The 3,931-nt window shown below is 40.8% G+C and overlaps 1 non-coding gene across 1 annotated transcript; it reads right to left on the bottom strand.

Moving 5' to 3' along the window:
• Positions 1-318: 318 nt before the first annotated feature.
• On the bottom strand, positions 319-431 carry LOC114787221 (U5 spliceosomal RNA). The gene has a single exon (XR_003749356.1). It is a non-coding gene; the product is annotated as a U5 spliceosomal RNA (small nuclear RNA).
• Positions 432-3,931: the final 3,500 nt, after the last annotated feature.

Here is a 3,931-nt window from a genome sequence, read left to right as displayed (position 1 = left end):
CACCAAAACACTGACATGCAAGAATGGCAGCAAATCACATTGTAATACTATTTGTCTGCAACAGAATGAAAAGCACTGGCGAGGTGTGGGAAAGGAAGGAGAAAGGAAAGAAAGAAAGTGAAGTGATTGTCACTTGTGATACACAGCAGCACAGCACACGGTGCACACCGTGAAATTTGTCCTCTGCATTTAACCCTTCACCTTTTTAGTGAGCAGTGGCACCTCAGTGGCACCTTGGCAGATCGGGACCAGCAACCTTCTGATTACGGGGCCGCTTCCTTAACCTCTAGGCCACCACTGCCTCAATAAAAAAACATTAGCTCTGTCAAAACAGAGCCCCCAAAAATATTGTGAGCTTGTTGACGCCCCCCTCCATGGAAATCTGCAGTAAAAGGCGAAAGATTTGTACGTGATGAAGAGAAGCCCAAGAAGGACAGGTCTTATACAAAAATACTGACAGAAATATTCAACTATCTGCATTATTGAATACCAACTGGATTATTCGATAGACACTAGTATTCTATAATAATAATTGACTATAGAATTTGACTCTTACCTGTCTTCAAATCCTGAGAGCCCTGTTCAAATTTTCCAAAAGGATTAGAAATTAATTTTGTTTTCATTTGCATGCTGCCTCTGCCTAAAACCAACTACAGAACAGCCTACAAAAACTCACCCTTGAACCAGTATTCGAGCTGCAAAAACAAATCAGGGGGGTGGTGAATTTGATCATTTATCAGACATATTTTGTGCTGATGACAGTGCGCATGGTGGGAGACTCACTGTGTGCCCTTTTTAATTTTGTTTAAGCAAAAACATAATTAATATATTCTACTATCCCAGAACATGCATGATGTGGATGTTACGTGTCAGATACTTGCAAAGCAGTCAGGTTTTGAATTTTGAGCTGGACCGCAGAGTGAAGGCAAAGGGGCCAACAAGTGCCAAACACCTCTGGGAACTCCTTCTAGACTGTTGGAAAACCATTTCAGGTCACGACCTCATGAAGCTCATCGAGAGAATGCCAAGAGTGTGCAAAGCAGTAATCAGAGCAAAGAAACTAGAATATAAAATATGTTTTCAGTTTTTTTGTTAGTGCATAACTCCCCCTGTGTTCGTTCATAGTTTTGATGCCTTCAGTGAGAATCTACCAATGTAAATGGTCATGAAGATAAAGAAAACACATTGAATGAGCATGCACAAGGAAAGCACAAATAACCATCTTGCAAAATAAAACAAAATAAAAACAAACAAGATCCACAAAAGCACCAGACATTATGACTTATGTGTTTCCAAAAGAGGGGCTGTTTGCCCAGGGCACTAAACTGGCTTGGACCGCCCCTGCCCCTGCCCCAGCCCCAGCCCCAGCCCCAGCCCCAGCCCCAGCCTGTCTTTGGCAGGTGACAGAAATACAGACTGTGAAAGGATTTCCGGAGAGTCGGTTTCGTTGTGTGGCAGTGTAATAACTCCTGCCCTGTCCAGGTTGGAGCCCTTAAAAGCACATGATTCTGCTTTATTCTGCTGACTTCTCTGATGGATGTTTGAAGGATTTCTGACATTCTGTGAGGAGCATTTGCTCTGGCTCATAAAATGCAAACAAGTGTGTCAACCATCGGAGATGCCTGTTTATCTGTGAGAATGCATGAATATTCATTTGACAAATGGCTATGTTTGTGTGTGAGTTCGATCTTTATATGCAGTAGAATAAAATGGAACAGATTCACCGTTACCAGATGAGCTCTGACCCCCTACTGTCCTCTGTGACCCTTCAGTAATGGAATCTCCATACTGTCTTTGTGTGTGTTATTTCAGCGGATCCTTTTATAGAATGGCGGGCCTCCAGTTGGCCTTTGGTGTAACATTACCCAGGACCTCACTCCAGAATTGGAGGGAGAAGGAAAGGAAAGATCAATGATTTCCAGAAATAACGATAGAACTCTACACTGCTGCTGTATTAATTGGAAATTGCTCCACCCCCACAAAGTGCAGTCCACCCTCACGCAAGCACATTCCTTTATATGTTTGTGGGACCTGAGGTAGTAACTCTGTAGCATAAGCTTCATAAATAGCAAAATGCTTAACCTCAGAAGTCAAATACCAATATTCTGTTTGTTTCATTAATATCAGTAGAAGTAGTTTCATTAGAATTTGTTGTCAACATTTTATTAAATCAGAACGATGTTTCGTAATGAGGAATTCACACTGTGCACAGATTTCACGCACCAAGATACACACATACACTCACACAGCACATGAACACAAAAACACAAGCGATGTGAGGTCAAAGGGGTCTTCAGGATTTACATATAGGTAAAAAGTGAAAGTGAAGAGATTTACATTATGAAACACAGCACAACACACGGTGCACACAATGAAATTTGTCCTCTGCATTTAACTCATCACCTTTGGTGAACAGTGGGCAGCCATGACAGGCGCCCGGGGAGCAGTGTGTCGGGGGGGACTGTCCCTGTAACTGCTGATTGCAACTCGTCTGGATAAGGCCGTCTGATAAATGCTGTAAATGTTTAGTGAAATGTCACTCTAACGTGTCTTCACAACCTGAGTTTATCAGACATATTTTGTGCTGATGACAGTGCGCATGGTGGGAGACTCACTGTGTGCCCCTTTTTATTGTTGTTTAAGCAAAAACATGATTAATATATTCTACTATCCCAGAACATGCATGATGTGGATGTTACGTGTCAGATACTCGCAAAGCAGTCAGGTTTTAAATTTTCACTCGAATAACTGTGTGTGTGCTGCACACTGATGGTAGCCCACCCTCGGGTGTTTGTACCGGCAACCTTCTGACTACCGGTCTGTTTCCTTACCCACTAGGCCACCACTGCCCCAAAACTAGAAACCCTTTAGTATACACATAACATATAACAGGCACAGACTTGCAAATACAGACACATAAAAACCTAAATGGGCCACATCAGCAGATTTTGCTGACACATTTCCATTTTTTTTATAATGGAAATATTTTAATTATAGGAGAGAGTATGAGAGAGCCTGTTCAGGCTTGTGCTGCCCAAAATAATTTTGGAATAATAGCATAATTAAAAACATGCTTAGAGCTCAATCAATTGTCACCTCCGACAGGAACACCTCCCTGCATCCCTCTGGAGGACATCATCAATCATCGCGTACCAAAAGAGGATTTCAAATAAAGAGCGGAATACAGATGTGGAGGATGGCTCTGGTGCTCTGGCGTGTTCATTCTGCTGGTGTGTGGCCTATGCCACTGCTGTTTCTCCACATCAGCACAACTCACACACATAATACACTGACCTATTGAGGCAAAAAAGGGAAATAACACCACAAACAGCAAACAAACTATTCAAGTTATACTGAACAAATCTGAGAGCAGAGAACAGTTTGATTGTTTCCTTATAAAACTGTGAAGAACTGAAAGTAATAAAAGACAGAAAAATTGGAAAAGTGCAACAGCAGCTTAGCCAATTTCCGGCACATCAACATATTGGGAGATTGGAAGCTGCTGCCACAAAATATCAAACTTTCAATTCATCTACCGAAAAGTGATACATCACTTGAAACTATCTATCTATATATCTATCTGCAATGCTATCTATCTGTCTATCTATCTATCTATCTATCTGCAATATATCTATATATCTATCTGCAATGCTATCTATCTATCTATCTATCTATCTGCAATGTAATATATCTATATATCTATCTATATATCTATCTGCAATGCAATATATCTATCTATCTATCTGCAATGCAATATATCTATATATCTATCTGCAATGCTATCTATCTATATATCTATCTGCAATGCTATCTATCTGTCTATCTATCTATCTGTCTATCTGCAATGCTATCTATCTATCTATCTATCTATGTATGTATGATGCAGTGGCATGTAGGTCAGATTAATGGGTTTTAAATCTCATCTGCCACA

This window comes from Denticeps clupeoides, chromosome 3, assembly GCF_900700375.1.
Source record: "Denticeps clupeoides chromosome 3, fDenClu1.1, whole genome shotgun sequence".
NCBI lineage: Eukaryota > Metazoa > Chordata > Actinopteri > Clupeiformes > Denticipitidae > Denticeps > Denticeps clupeoides.
This window is presented reverse-complemented; position numbering and strand designations above follow the sequence as displayed.